This window comes from Paramormyrops kingsleyae, chromosome 11, assembly GCF_048594095.1.
Source record: "Paramormyrops kingsleyae isolate MSU_618 chromosome 11, PKINGS_0.4, whole genome shotgun sequence".
Classification (NCBI taxonomy): Eukaryota; Metazoa; Chordata; class Actinopteri; order Osteoglossiformes; family Mormyridae; genus Paramormyrops; species Paramormyrops kingsleyae.
In genome coordinates, this window is record NC_132807.1 from 4623627 (window position 1) to 4639644 (window position 16018).

The 16018-nt window shown below is 42.8% G+C and overlaps 1 protein-coding gene across 9 annotated transcripts in view; it reads left to right on the top strand.

The window, feature by feature from the left end:
- Positions 1 to 227: 227 nt before the first annotated feature.
- LOC111845055 (A-kinase anchor protein 13) overlaps positions 228 to 16018 on the top strand; it is a 68643-nt gene continuing 52852 nt past the window's right edge. For 8 of the 9 annotated variants that reach the window (XM_023814132.2, XM_023814135.2, XM_023814134.2 and 5 more), the window contains exon 1: positions 228 to 481. The gene's annotated coding sequence lies outside the window, so the exon portion shown is untranslated. The remainder of the gene's footprint in view (positions 482 to 16018) is intronic. The other variant, XM_023814139.2, reaches the window with a different exon arrangement.

The window sequence follows — 16018 nt, forward strand, 5'->3', positions numbered from 1 at the left end:
ATTGACACTGACTTTTGTCGCCGACGTACCTGTTTTTAGCAGGCTCTCTCGCCATATGCGAACGGAACACATGTCTTATGTTACTAGCACGTAGTAGCCCGACTGGTCGCTAGCCCAATGAGACATTTCTACACAGCCTTTGCCAGGCAAACCTCCCGATCTAACTATCCCAGCAGATTTAAGATCCGCCTACTGAGGCGCGCTCGCTGAACTGCCATTGAAGACCAGTGTGACGGAGGTGATTCAACAAGTGGCCTCTTTGCCTTCAGCTCTAGTCTCCAGCACAAGGCTTTCTTGGATTAACTCTGGGTCGTGCCGGAGAAGTGATCGGCAACGACGGCGGACTTCTGGGCTGATTACAGCAAATAAAGCGCCCGCGATAATGCGAATTTGTTCGTGCTGACTTTTTAGCGGACACGGACACGGACACGGCTATGCCTCTCAGGGCGCTAAGTTGGAAGTAATTGCAGCGAAGATCGAGGTAAGTGCCGTTTAAAAAGATTCACATCTCATGCACACAAATTGCATTCGGATTGCGACTGTAAATGCGGTTTATAAATGCAGATCAGGTGCCAGCCTGTCCTAAGGTCCGCATCAGTGCGCTACCGCATGTGCACCGCATATGAAAACTCTTTCTATACCATCACAATGTAAGCCAGTATTTTAATTTGCACGTCCTTGATCAAGGACCAATAAAGAGTGGTTTTTAAATCTTTCTTTGTGACCTACTGCATCAAGTGGGGCGATCCTGGGTCTTAACGCGCTTGCCCGGATCCCGACTCACGGCACTGACCCTGCGCTGGTTCTGTGACTTAGGCCGAGTCCAGTCCCCTGAAAATTAAATGGTGGAGCTCCAGGCTCCACGCTTTGGGCTCTTGGATGAAGCCCGTCGCCCTTTGTCTCATCTGGAAGCTCAGTGGCTGCGGGTTTGATTCCTATTGTACCGCAGCCCATAATCCTCCGTGCGCGTCGACCGGTAGCTGGTATTCGTATTCCGAAAAAGTTAAATTAATTAGTTAATAAATTAATAAACAAAATCGCAATACAGTGAATACTCTAATGTAAAAAAGACAGTTTTATAGATGGTCATTATTACATTACGGCCGGTTAGAGTATGTTTAAACTTAACTTTAAACTGTGAATTGCTTACCTCGCGTAAAACGACACTCATTGTGTCCAATACATTTTGAGGAAGTATTGCATTAAGCTGTGTAGCAAGGTGTTAAGTTTGGCCATTGTGCAGAAGCCTGATTAACAAGCTCGGTGTTACGGCTTCGTGATCATTACATGTTTCTGTCCCTCAGATTTCAGGCTGCTTGTTTTCCAGACATACATCAGCTTGAAAATTCAGTTTCAGATCACAGTCTCTTCTGGATATTTAGGGGGAAAAAAACCCTGAAGATTATTAGAGTCAGAGCAGCTGCCGTGCCTCGGATATCTGAGATGTTTCAAATTCTCCTGGAGTGTCCTATGATTTGGGGTGCCCAGCTTTCTCCAGACAGATCTATCTTTGACCTTCTGGTGTCCTAAAGTGAATCCTATATTGAGAAACAACAGTGCATGCTCCCCAACCCGACCTGATGTCGTATTTGCGTGATGGATGACGCCATTAAGATGGATATGCATCAGTGACCTAGCTTCGTTTCTTCTTTATGCTAATTTATGATGTCAGAAGTCAAGTTGAAAGTCAGTCTAAGCTCAATATATAGAAATTGTGTTGTTTTTGCAGGACTAAATCACACAGTATATTTGTAAGGAACATTGCCTCGGCAGTATTTAATCTCCTCAAATGAACGATTGATGTAGCTGTTCTGTTTCCATTTTGTTCTGTTTTCATTTCATTTTGCTTCATTACAGGCTACTGCTAGTCTGTCATGAAAGCATCAACTAAATCTGGCTTGTGTCTTCAGAAATATTGCTAATTAGAAGTGGCGAAACACAGCTGTCAGCTCACTATACAGTATGCATCATATCGCAATACCATTTGTGAGGTTGATTGGCTAACCAGCATCAGAAATGAAGAAACAATATGGCATAATTCAGTGATTTCTAGCACTTCCCTGACCTTAACGTACCCCATGGGCATTCTAACACGGTGAAACTCACTGGCTGTAACGCAGTAAATGAGTACTAATGAGTACATAGTTGATAGTGAAGGATCTACTGTTGGACCTTTGTGTCCTGCCATCCGCTAGGTGCTCCTCTAATCGTTTAACATTTAACCACGATGGCATTATTTGAAAACACCTCTCACTCTGCCAGGTAAATTAAATAAAAATAACATTGTATCTAAGTGTGTCTCTTTCTGTAGTATGTTTTTTTTTCCTCAGTTTCCAGAAGTAATAAAAGTAACTGTTTTTATTTATAAGAACTAGTAAATTATGGTTAATTTTCAGTGATTACTATGTCCACTGTTAAATCTCATTGCTGGTGTCTTGCTTAGTTTATACAGAAATACATTTTTCAGTTGCCAAATAACTTACAGTAGCGATTGTAACAGGCAGTGTTTAATTAGTTTCTTTTAAATGTGACAAACACAGACCTCGTCTGCCTTTGAGTAGTAAAAAAAAGTAAATGGTTAAACTCTCGTCCACAGGGAAGGAAAACTCTGGTATTGTACGTAGGCAGATTTCACACTGATATGTTGACCGAGGACAGATATATAGTCTAATTGAAATACAGGAAAGGTGCCGGTTTCTAAATTATGCGTCATAAGTGAAACCAGGGTGGGAAATATGTGGTGATGAGGTGGTCTCAAGGCAAAAACACGCCAGTAACAACAACTAGGAATGACCATGGAATGAAAAGCACATTCTTTTTGTGCTGGCAGATGATTAATGTAAAAATGAGTGTGCCACAGAATTTGCTTAAACATTTTTCTTAATCCGTTAGTAAAGTAAAAAATGACTTGTGGAGTTACTTATGTATTAGTTGGAGAGACTAGTATGCTCTTACTGAAGGTAGCAATAATATCATATGCCCTTGTATAGACATTTTGTTCTGTTATTATCTGGGAGGGGGGTTGGGTTATATAAAAAGAAATGATTTCTATGACTGGTATGCAGATCTGCACATTTGAACACTGCAGGCTGATGGAGCCACAGGAAGTGTCCGTATCTCTATGAATCAGGCCTTGTAGGCCGGAAGAGTTATATATTTTGCAGAAGTTATGGATTTCTTTCTTGTCTTCGGTTTCTTTTTTTTGTCCGGAATACAGAGTAGTTCATGGGGCTAGCCTCTCAATCAGTGTTAACTCCTGCCCCAAGTTTGATTCATCTTGGTAACATACTGATCGACTGATCGTAATTATTGTGGGGAATGTGAGGAGGGATGATGAAAGTGATTATGGGTCAAAAGCCTCTTGGTTTTCTGTCTCGGGTTAGTAATTTGGGGTTTTTGTCTTCTGTATTATTACTTCATAGCCAGGGGGTTCTTCTTCAGACTAGAAGCACTGTGTTGTGTGAGTCTGGCCTCTGGTGTCTCCTCCCATGCTGCCCGTGGTCCTCCTGACCACCCTTAATGCTTGTATCATCTCCTGAGGTCTCTTTGTTTTGATGTCAGCTCTAGTTTACTTCCCATTACCCCACTGCAGACAAATGGACACACTGTGCTGTATGTTTTGTATCCTCATTAATTTGATCAGGGTATTGAACCTGCACCCGGTTTCCCAGAATGCACTGTGATGTTCGGACCTGCTCCCGGACGTCGATGCTATCTATGAATGCAGGGAAACTGCAGGCAAATTAGGATTTTGACAATAGAAGCTTGTGTATTGTGCTGTTGCATGTTATGATGCAGTCTTTATTTGTTAAATTCAGTCTCATTCCCAATTAGTGCTCCATCTTAATATTCTGGATGCTGGTTTCTCTCATACTTCGTTTGATTTCATACCAACATCTGTGGTTTCTTTTAGCAACCTGCACTGCTTTTCATCAATTTACTGGTCTGAACTAGGGGCCAACTGAGCTGGTAGTTCATCCTTTTCCCTCCAGACTGGATATACTGGTGTAATTAGTCATCAAACATTGGCTTTTCCTTAGGTAAACAAAACGGGAGCCGCACATGATGTACCACAATTTTGTTTTAGGTGCTGTGGATTTAGTATGGTGTCACAGTCAATGTTGTCCAGGTAGCATCAAATGCTAAAGGCTCCCTAAACAACTTGGATGCCCAACAGACATGAGGAACCAGTCACTCAAAATACTTGCTCCAAATTTCCAGTTGTACCTGAATCATAGGTTTATCGGAGTATGGCAGCTTAGAGATCTTATAGCTTAGAGCTAAAGGGATTCCGCCCAGCATAAGCTGACCCACGCAATGCTCTTTACAGTTGCATACTTACTGATGTCTGCTTTCACGTTGAATAGAGAGCTGCTTTTGGCTTTTATAAAGTTCTTCCTTCATTGAGTTGTTAGTCAGTGGGGAGCTACAACAATACTCGTTTAGGGCTTTCAATATCTGACTAATAACATGCTCTGCCAGTATTTTTGGCTGCCTGTCAATGCGCTGTAAAACCCTGAAACGTGCTGACGTTCACGTATTGAGGCAGCCACATTAGGAGAGTTTTCCCAGTGGGCGTGAAAGTACATATTCTTTTTGTTTATTCCTCCCAGCTGCGTGCAGCCTCACCTTGGGTCCATTGTTTTACAACACATTTTACATCGAATGCGTCACCTTTGCTCCCTGAGTAATAGTGTATTCTTAATTTCAAGATCTGAGGATGGACCAGAATGCAATGCAGTCCACGTACTGGTACAGTCACGGTGACTTAAGCGATTCAATGCGTGCCACCCAACAAACTTATCGTCAAAGCTTAGTGTGTGCCACCTTTTTGCGTCACGCAAAACTTTAGGTAGAATTTCTAATGGTTATGCTCACCGCATTATGCAAATGAGCAGCAATTGAGCAACAAGGCTTCGAAAACCCAAGCTGGGATGGGTCAATGTGTGCTGTCAATCACCTGCCATCCTGTCTTGCTTTCTATTGGTTACTTAATCCATTCCCATTGGCTATATCAGGCAATGATTGACAGCTCACGGTAATCCTACTATCTACAGCATGTTTCAAAGCCTCATTCTCTTCCAAGAAATTAGCATGCCTCTTTCATTGTCGAGCTCATTTATATTGCATGCTGCAGGTGTCCTGGGATGTGTTGCATCTTGCAGTCATATTTAACCTCTTATAATGCATAGAAAGTGAATTTTTGATGCTCCATTTGCAAAGCTGGTGAAAGGTGTGCAAGATGGAGAGCATTGCACTGATAGGTTACCAGCTTTTGTGTATCTCCAGCTTAGGCCTAAATATAGCCTCTGAACAGGAGAAGTGCTCGTTGGTGCCACCAGGTAAACATGTAGGGAGTGTCCCTCTCCAGCCATGGCGTAACGCAGTTGGCGAAAAGTGTTTCTCAACGCAGTGGTAGCGTGGAGTTGATTTCCGGAGCTGGGTGGAGGGTGAAGTTGCATTTCTGCATGAGATGGTGAAAGTCTCAACGGGGACGAGCCGGATCCTAGGGGCCAAAATAAAACCTCCGGTCCGATTCGGTATTCGCCAGACGCTGGTTCAGGCCCTCTTTTTGTTTCTGCTCCTGGCTGTACAAACCCTGTATTTCATGGGGAAGCATGTCCAGGAAGCTCATGAAAATGTATGAGCTAATGATATCACTGTCTGTACTTTTACTGTCTTCTTCTGGCCTGTGGTTTGTCTTCTCGTGTGAGCCTGAGCTCCTAATTCCACACATTCCTGGTATTCTAGTTGGAAACTGCTCTCTGACTTCAAGCAGACCATTTTTGACTCTGGTACAAATAGTCTATTTGCTAAATAATTATATTGGAATCATCCTGGAAGGGAGTTTGCATCCTGTGTTTGTGATCACATAGATTTAATCTTAGGTTAATGGTGGTGATGTATGAAATCGCTTATACAGCAGGCAGAATGACCATGTGTCTTGTATGTTTTGGTACGACAAAGCAGTCCACGCACAATGTCTAATGCGGTCTGCTTACTCCAACGATCCTGTGTCCTTCTGGAGATTGTCGCCTCTGCCCTTGATAGACTGGCCTCAAGGCCTGTTCTTGGCCTGCTGTGTTTTTTCTTCCCTTTTTTCTGCTAACGATGTGACATAATCGTTTCCATGTGAGCGATACCTTGGGCACTGTGTCCGCGTTTAGCTCAGCCTATGGCTACAGAGCTTCTGCCCGCCTGGAGTCCGAGTATGAAGGATGGGCCCTCCAAGCGGATATAAAGCTGTCTCACCAATCACATCTGCTTTGTTTTAAGCATGAATGTGTAAATAAGACGGTGATTTATGCCTTTTTGAATGGGTACCTATTGATGGTGAAGGCCTGTCTGACTGCTGGAGCTTTGGATGTCAGGGTTGTACAACGTCGTGAAGTTGGCAGGTGACGACTAATTAGGTGGGAGTTGAAAAGGCTAACCTCCTTTCTGCCTCCCCCACTGAGAATCCTTCATACTCACCCCAAATCATTCCTGTTCTGGTCAAATGAGAAACACTAGATTTAAAAGGCCTGAATGGTTTCTTTCCAGTGTTATCTCAAGTGATTCATTTGCTAGTAATACCTGTAATTTGCTGTCATGGTGGTCGTGTTCAGAGATAGGAGCAGGTCGTGTGTTTTAGATTACTTAATATTGCACGATTTCGGCTGCTGTTAGAGTAATCTTCACTCGTAATTTGTTACTTGTGAGTTTCTGTGCAGGCTCTACTGGCTACAGTGTGGATTAAAAGCAGACTGTTGTGCGGAGTTTATCTTCTCTGGAGGCAAAACTTTTTTTTGATGTCCAAATGCTCAAAGAACCTTTTCTGAAATGATGATAATGTTGATTCACATCTGGAGGTCAGTTAGGCTTAAGTGAGCGTAGTTCCGAAGTTTAGGTGCTTCATTTGGTAGTCTGCCTCTGTCGGGTCAGGGATTTCAGCGAGCCGTAAGCGAGAGCTTTCCGGATGATTGGGCCTTCTAGCATGAGCGTTGGGCTTGCTGGCGGACATCGATGCTGCTCTTTCATCTGATCTTGTGCACATGAAACACTGTAGCCTCATATCCAAGTCAGTCTCGTTGCCTGAACTGGCTCTGGTAGTAGGCCTGCTGCAGTGCTGTTAGCGCCCAGTTCGCATCCAGTGAAGCTAGCTGTGATCTACTGGGCAAAATCATCAATATTATATTGCACATACGCAGTAATCGGCTGGGCTTCAGATCAAAGGCAAAGCATTTGGCCAGATGCAAGCTTTGATACAATACGGACGTTTATGCCCAATATTTGGTAAGCAGATTAGTAGTACAGCTAAATATTAACGAGATGTGTTTTGTAACACCCAAAACTTAGTAATCTTTATTAAATTTGGTTAGCTGTTTTGGTATACTATGCTGTTTTGGTATACTATGCTGTTTGGTATACTTTAGTGCAATTTGCACTGAAGGGTCGGTGAAGATGGGAACAGCTCAGCAGCCATGACATCTTTTAAAGAGGAGATCTTGTGGATAAACTAGGTAAAAAGAAGTCTGTGGTGTGGCAATACTTTTCGCAGTTTAAAGTCTGACACGTTCATTAAACATAAGGATATGCCGAATTTACTAACTTTTGGGCATCATAAAATGCCTCATTTAATATTTTAATAATAATAATACATTTTATTTATAACGCACTTTTCATTAACAAAATCTCAGTGCCACATTAAAAACAATAAAGTTTAAAAATATCCATAAAATCTAAAAATATCACTACTACTAAATATGACATCTTAGCAGTTGTATGCTTTCCTAAATAAAAAAGTCTTCAAATTTGCTTTGAAAGAGTCCAGGTTCTTTGTAACTCGCAGCTGGACAAGAAGATGGTTCCATAGCTGTGGGGCAACAGAGCAAAAAGCTCGACCTCCCATAGTACACAGCTTAGTAGAGGGGACTTGGAGTAGCATACTACCTGATGATCTGAGGATGCGGTTGGAGGTTTGCAAACTAATCAAATCTTGAAGATATGAAGGTGCCAGACCATAAATACATTTATGGGTTAACAGAAGAATTTTATACTCGATCCGGGAAGAAACAGGGAGCCAATGAAGTGATTTGAGGATGGCAGTAATATGTTCAAATTTCCTTACACTCAGTAGGATTCTTGCAGCGCTGTTTTGGATGTATTGTAACTTTTGTATGTCCTTAGCAGGAATCCTAGCAAAAAGTCCATTACAGTAATCCAGCCTTGAGGAAATAAAGGCGTGGACAAGTTTCTCTGCATCATGCAGGGTTAAAAGAGGGCGAAGTTTGGAGATTTTTTGTAGATGGTAAAAAGATGTCTTACACAGATGTTTTGTGTGGTCGCTGAAGGTCAACTGCGGATCAAACCGTACCCCCAGATTAGTAACTGAGGAGGAGAAAGTAATAGCCTGGCCATCAAAGGTGAACTGGAGTATAGGAAATGAACTTATCGGGCGGGGGGTGCCAACAAGGAGTCCCTCAGTTTTACTGCTATTCAGCTGTAGAAAATTAATGTTCAACCAAGCCTTAATTTCCTCCAGACATGCAGTGAGGTTCAGGATGGCTTCTGAAGGGTTTGGGGCAGTTTTAATGTATAGCTGCGTGTCATCAGCATAACAATGGAAGGACAGCCCATGTCTGGTGATGACGTGCCCAAGAGGTAGCATATAGATGGTAAAATGAGTAAATGAACCCTTTCAGTTTACTCATACTATTAATCATACTATTAGTCATACTATTAATCTGCTTAACATTGCCGTCGTCATGACCTGCTCATCCGATCCTCCCTTGTGCCATGCCCCCCAAATTTACCTCGTGTGGAATCCCTGTGTCGTCAGCTGTTTCCAGTTGCTGACTTTAGTCCTGTGTATTAAAGTCTGCGTTTAAGTGTTTCCCGAGTCCGGTCATTAATGTCATTTTGAGTTTGCTGTCTGTTCCGTTGTCCTGCTTGTCTTTACCCGTGTTCCCCGATTACTTGTGTCCTGTCCTTGCTTCCCCGGTCCGTGCCCCAGCAATACGTGACGGGAACGCTAATGGTTACATAAATATTAGAAAATAGTTAATTTACTATTTTGTAATAGTAAGTACACGTTAACGTAAATTCAACGCACAAAAATTATACATTTCTTGAAAGGTGCTAATGTTAACGTCCTGGGTTTCCCTCTCTAAAAGCATTTGCTATAAACACTGAAAGGGTTCGTTTACTCATTTTACCTTACTGTGAATGCAAAAGAAAATGGCAGCCAAAGCCGTGTTTTATGAATTAGTAGGGGTAACAATAGTATACTGTACTGTAGTGCTGGGCAATAAAACTCTTTCTTTTTTTTTTTATTAAAAAAAAAAAAAATGAGGACAATCACGATGATACACACAGACTATAAAACTCAATCAACCAAGTTTGCTCAGTTTTAGAGAATGCGCTGAGATTGACAACTCAATGGCCTATCGTCTATCGAGCAGAGGTTTACTGAACGCCAGCACAACAGCCAATCAGCGACGATGTTGTAATTTTGCCCATCCTCCCTTAAAGAAGCAATGGGTGCATTCGACTTGGGCTTTGGTCTGTCTGCAGCTGATGTGACGTGGAGCGAGATCTGCCGGTGGCTGCAAGGGTGGAGCGTAAAGTGACTGCAGCCAAGTCGGACAACTTCTACTCCTCATAGTGTGTGAGACCTGACTGCAATGGCAGCACTGCCAGAAGGGTGTAGATAAATCTATACAAATATCACCTGCATGCACATTACTTCTTTTACAATAACCAACTCCTGATAGAAACTGTTAGCAGTGGAAAAGAATAAACTATTGTGTATAGTGGCCCTGTGTAAAGAGAGAGCTGCCAGGAAAAAGATCAAATACATGTATTTCAAGGAATCAAAGTTTTTATTGTCATGTACAGAATACAATGCAATTCTTACTTGAATGCCTTCACAGATTGGACGATTTAAACAAATCGGCACAACATTACAGTAACTAACAAATAAACCACTAATGTGTACTGTTAGAGCATTTATGTAATTTATTTAAACTTTATTTTACCAGGTAAATGAACTGAAAACCAGTTCTCATTGGAACTTCCTGGGATACAAATGTCATGCGTGTAACTAATCTCTTCAGCCAATAAGGGCAAAGTTTTGTCGTCACGGAGGCGGTTCCAGTTTGTGCAGCCGGCTGAGAGGTGCTGCACGATCTGTCTGAAGTCTTACTCTCGCGAGGATTTTGTACCATGTGACATGGTGACGTTTTGCAGCTCCGGACAAAAAAAATCTAACTGTTTTTAACTGTTTTGCACATTGTCACATTATTATATGGTTTTGTTCATTTGAGCTATGTTTCTTTGAATACTTGAAAATCAATAACCTTTTATAATTTTAAGGGAATTTTGTATGTAAACAGTAAAATTTGTTGGAAAATATTTGTTTACTAATATTGTTTATTTCAATGTGTTCATTCTATTTGTCTGAATAGGGTTTTTTTTTTATTATTTTGATTATTACATGGAACAGCATTGTGAAACTATAATATTGCTAATTATCGATATCGGTCAATACAGGAAAAAATAGATTTTTTTTTTTGCCATATCGCCCAGCTCTACTGTACTGTAAATGTGCTAGTGTGACAAATATCTATTAGGCGATACTGTACTCTGTTTTTACATGAAACATTTGTTTTTTTTTTAAGTAATGTATTAAGCTAACATTTAAATGAAATTTGTGTTTTGGGAGCATATTCATGGTTTTAAACTATAGAAATAAGCACATATTACCATTTTTACCAAACATCCGCGAATCCTCCTCATTCGCAATGGGTTCTGGAATTTCCATGGTCTTCCTGTAGTACCGAAAGGCTAGCGTTGGGCCAAATGTTTCGTCTGTCATTTGAAGCCCTGGTGATTATTGCGCGTGCGTGATATAATATTGCTATATCACCCAGCCCTAGGCGCAAGATGCTTTTTCTGTGGATTTAAGGGGTGGCTACAAATTTTATGGAGGTGAAATTGAGGTAATTCTTACTGGTTTCTTTGTCTTGTTTGTTTGTTAGTACTGGAGATGCACCGAATTGCGATTTTCTTGGCTGATTCCAATTTAAAAAATTTTTTTGCAAGTGTCCTGCAAAGACTGATTTTTGCTGATTCTAATTTCTAAGTACTATAATTGACATCATATACAGTAAAATCCCGTTATAGTGGACTAGCTTATAATGGAATATTGTCTATAACTGACGAGGTCCGCTGGTCCTGGCCGTGCACCTTTAAGAACATGCAGAAAAAGCATCGGATATAGCGGACTCGCATATAACGGAATTTCGCTTATAACGGACAAACAATTTGGTCCCCAGGGCCGCTTTTAGCTGTAGTTCTGTTTGGCTATAACGGACATGCAGCTCCGCCTACAAGGCGTGATATCCAGCGCAGATACGTAGTCGGGATTATTAATAGTCACGCATCTGGTCAGGTAAAGTTGGATTACTACATGTACAATATAATAATCTATACCACAAGTGTGTCTGCTGGGGTGTGGCATGAGTAAATGGAGTCCTGTAGTTGTGTTCTACAGCAACTGGATATAACGGACTGTTTTGCCAGGTCCCTTGAAGTTCGTTATAGCAGGATTTTACTGTACAAACAAATCAACTTTTCAATGCAAAATTTTATTTTCATAATAAAAGAAACTGTTAAACTTTAGTATTACCCTTAAACTGCATTAAGTTGCAGGATCTTCTCTCACTTAAACAATCTCAAAATAAAGTGCTCTGAGACTGGAAAGGGGCACAAATAACAATTAACTGAAAACGAGTTGCTGTAGACACATCTTTGACGAATTTTACTTTTCCAAAGAAGGGCAGGTGCAGCAGATTTATATAACAAAATAAATGTCAGTTACTTATCATTTTTCAGTATGTTTAAATTCACACGATAACATGAGATTGACGTTTCCTTCTTTCCCCACTTGTCTTAAAATAAAAAACTATTCTCTTCCAAGCAATAATAGGTGCAGTGTAATATGATTAATACCAACATCGCATGCTATGCACATACATCGCTAGTAAACTAGATTAAGATCAGGCTTTTTCATTTCTTCAGAGTGTACAGACATTATAGTGCAGGGGGTTGAAGTTTTGCTAAAACATTTTTAATGTGTCATAGGGAAAAACCTTAGCTAGCTCTGCAATTTTAATGATTATTCCTTTTCAAGATTATCTAGTATATGTTGAATAATTGGTTTAAAGTTTACCTCTGATGTTTCACATTTTCGTGCTGGTTCCCCCACGGTTTATTTTGGCTTTACATGTATTACAATGTTAGCCCGTGGCTGTGAGCGTGCTCACAACTGTGAGGCTATTGCCTGCGCGGCTGTGCACATGACATGTGGCGTGTGCATAAAATGGACCGGTTCAGTATTGGAAATGCATGAGACTCACTGGCTGGTCTCAGGTCCGCTGAATATCGGTCGATTCCGGTCCCTGGCCGGTCGATTGGTGCATCTCTACTTCCTACACACTAGAGTCATATAGTTCTTCATCATAAAAACAGCCTTTTTGAAGTCTATAGGAGCAAACCTCTTCTGTTCTAACCCATTTACAGCCTGGACAAGGCCCCTGGAGAAGCTTAGCCTAGCATTGCTAAGATGATGATAACCAGGAGGTGATGTTTGCAGACCTTCTCTCCCATTCGTCAGTTGCTGTGTGGGAGGGGCCTCACATCCCAGTCCGGAGACACCGGAGGGGGGGGGGGACATAAGAATGACTATAGATTGCCCATCAGCACACCTTTTATAATTTGGTTTCTGTAGGTGGTTAGCTTTACTATGGTAAGAACTGTCATCATTACCATACCTATTTGATGATACAAGCAGTGACCTTCTGCCTTCGCCACGTCTGAGCCAGGTCTGCCCACCCGCCGGCACGTCTGTCAGTACTTGATGAATGGGACTGAGTTCTGGGGGGGTGGGACGGGTCAGCCAGCCGGAAGAACTTTGGTGTTGCACGGTGACCTTCGACCAGATGCTTCCGTGTATGGGGAAATTATCGAGGTCATGGATACACGGAATGTTTACGGTGTTTCTGTGCGCTTGCAGGTACGTTTTGTGCTTGTTCTGTTTACGTATGCGCTCTGCTGTCAGGTGGTGTAATGGACAACTGTGGTTGTGTGGCATCAGACATTTGGGATTAGGGTTATTAGAGGAACGTGTTCTTGTGATTGCCTGTTTGTGAGGCGCTTCAGGCCGATACACATGGTCTTTTTGCGGTAGGCCCTCATGCCTCTGCCAGTTGTGCTGTCCTGTCAGTATGTCCCCGCATTTGACTGTCCAGCGTCCAGCGTGCCTTGCAGGAAACCCTGAGCTCACTGGGCTTCCTGGTGTGAGTTAGATGTTGGCCAATGCCTGGTGTCCGTCAGTCAGAGGTGAAAAGTTCAGGTCTAGAATGTACAAATCCAGACCCAAATTTTGTTTCAACCCACTAACTAGTTAAGCATTCAGTGACCGTGACTCTTTAGATTCAAGTAGTTGGTTGAAACAAAAGATTGGTCTGGATTTTTACTTTCTGGACCTGATCTTTCCACCTCTCCCGTCAGTTACTCGAAATGTGGGTAAATCACATGTCTGTTGGTCAGATTGTGTGTCGGATCCTATCCCATGTGACAGCCCTGGGGGGGTCATAGGCTCCGTCCAGGTCCATTCATATGTGCAGCATTTCAGGGCTGCATCATGTGGGCTGTTGTGTCTGGTTAAGCATATTCTGCCGGAATAAACTTACTCAAAGTTACACCCTCGCATCCAAGTTGACGCACCTTTGTGACACGGATTTCTTAAATTACCCCACAGAAACCCTGAAACTGCTGAAGGCCTGGTTTCTCCCCCCTAAAAGGTGTGACCTCATAGGTCTGAGATAAATGCGGGCTTCTGTGATGAGCTGGGAGTGCCGGTCGCTCCCTGGTTTATTTCTTGCCTTGGGCCTGTCTCACGTGCACTGGGTGAGATCGTCTCTGCAGCAGATCTCTGCCTTGGCTCATGTCTCCCTTCCGCAGCCATGGAGTTTCCTAAATAGCACAGCGGTGCCCTTTTCTCCATAGCCTGTAAACTAGAAGCTATTCCTCATGCTGTCTGCCCCCCCCCCCCCCCCCCCCAAGGGGTCGTGACCTCACCCAGTGACCCCGTTACAGCTAAACATACCTCTTTGCCAGATCCCTCCCTCTCTGTGGTCCGTGCACGTTTTGGTACTGTTTAGCTGGCTTGCCCAGTGCATGCTGGGAATTTACCGTTTTGCATTTGTGTTTCTCTTGCTTCTCACAGACTCTGAAGATTCAGCCCCCCCCCCCCCCCCCCCCGCTGTCACCTGACTTGCATCCGTAGGTTTGCAGATGCGCCTCCAGTGCATTTCCTGCAGCAGTGGATACCCCTTTCCCTGCGCTTTCGGTGTTGCGATCTTTTTTGCTGTCAAACTGCCTCTGCTTGTCAGTCTGGCTCATGCAGGCTGAGACCTGCTGGAGTTTGCATAATGATTTTTTTATTTTTTTTTCCCTGTTTTCATTTCTGACTTATATGTGAGGTAACGAATAGCCACGACTATCGGCTCATTTGAAAAGCATGTGAAATTTAGGATAAAAGAGGCTCCCCGCTCGTCGCATCCCGTATGGCTTTGACGGGCGTCCCCTCACTCCGTCCAGCCGTCCCCTGCTTTTCCCGCCCTGCTGTTTCCCTGTAAATCCACGAGTTACCCGCCACTCTGCCTGTACTCCTTTACTTCCTCACCCAGCATTAGCTCTGTTTTTCCGTCCGGCTCGCCAGTGTCGGTCTAAATGCTCGCAGTTTCAGGCATCACCCTTCCTCTGTTTCAGACGCATTTTCGACTGCCTTCAGGCTGTGCTGCTCACTTGAGGTGTTCGTTGATTCAGCTGCAGGTTGTTCGATGCTCTTCAGGCAAAGAAACAGAATGTCGGGTAAAGATGTGTACCTGGAGGAAGTTAGTATATGGCCCTGGCTGTAAAGCTCTTTATTTCAGTAAGTTACGCCTCTGTTTGGGGCTATGAGATGGACGTTAATCTCCCCCGTAGCTTTAAATACGGAGGCAGCCGCAGGTGTGAAGCTGAGGCTTGTTCTCCTGTCTATATCTGAGAAAGCTGCTTGATCTTAGGACAGCCGGGAATCAAGACGATGGATGAAAGGGTTTCTACACGGAATCGTTAATGACTAACAGTGGGTGTAATTAGCCACCTGAGACACGGGCAGTGACACACACAATAAGCATTGTGATTGTTTCCTCAGTTGTTTAGCATGTTTGTTTAGGGCTGGTGAGTGTATAGATGGACTGGGGTGGGGTTTGGTGTATGTGTGGTAATCATCATTATGTTTATTATTGTCCTTATTACCAACAGCAACAACAACAACACATCAATAAATATTATTATTCAGTAGTAATAATAATAATAATAGTAATAATAACAATAAAAAATAATAATTAAAAAAAATGTATTGTTAGCAAGAGTCTGCAGTCTTTTTCTTACCATGGCTGCTAGTTGCTAAGGACACCTAAAATGAATCCCAGGTTACTCCGGTTGGGTTAAGGGGTTAAACCTGGTCAGCCGGGTAGGTTTGGGAGTTACACTCCCATCGTATGTGTGTGAGTGTGAGTTTTATGGGTTTCGAAATAGCCAGAGTGAAAGTAAGCAGGCACACAGAGTGAGGCTGATTCATCACGCCCGTGTGACGTCAAATCACTGTCCGTGACCTTTGAGGATGTGTGTTGTTTACTGTCAGGTAGCTGATACTTTTTAAATCTGGTTAGTGGGCATGAAAACGTGTGAATTTTATCCATTTACACAGATGGGTATTTTACTGGCCTAGTTCAGGCATACTGGAGAGTACAGGAGCAACTGAACCTGCAACCTTCAGTTTACGACTCTTAATAGCCTTGTCTTAATATGCCCTTTAATAACCCCACCACCTGCTGGACCTTAACAGGTTTACCAGTAATCTCTGAGGTTGAATGACCACCTGGGGCCATATAGCCTTCTGCCTAATGAAATGAGTGGGATGACC